A 271-nucleotide genomic window follows, 5' to 3' on the forward strand; every position below is an offset into this window, starting at 1 on the left:
GGATTAAGAAATACAAAGCGATAGTTATAAAATACTCATGAAGATGTACAGTATAGCATAAGGAACATAGTCAATTATATTGTAATAACTGTGTAGGATATCGGATGGGTAGTAGATTTATTGGGGTGATCACTTTGTAAGTAACATGTCTAATCACTATGTTGTACACCTGAAACTAATATAATATTGTATGCCAACTAAAGTTGGAAAATAAAAAAATTTATATTTTAAAAAACATATGATAAAGCTGTAGTATCAAAACAGTGTGGTA

The sequence above is a fragment of the Pteropus alecto genome, unplaced genomic scaffold (assembly GCF_000325575.1).
Source record: "Pteropus alecto unplaced genomic scaffold, ASM32557v1 scaffold115, whole genome shotgun sequence".
Taxonomy (NCBI): domain Eukaryota; kingdom Metazoa; phylum Chordata; class Mammalia; order Chiroptera; family Pteropodidae; genus Pteropus; species Pteropus alecto.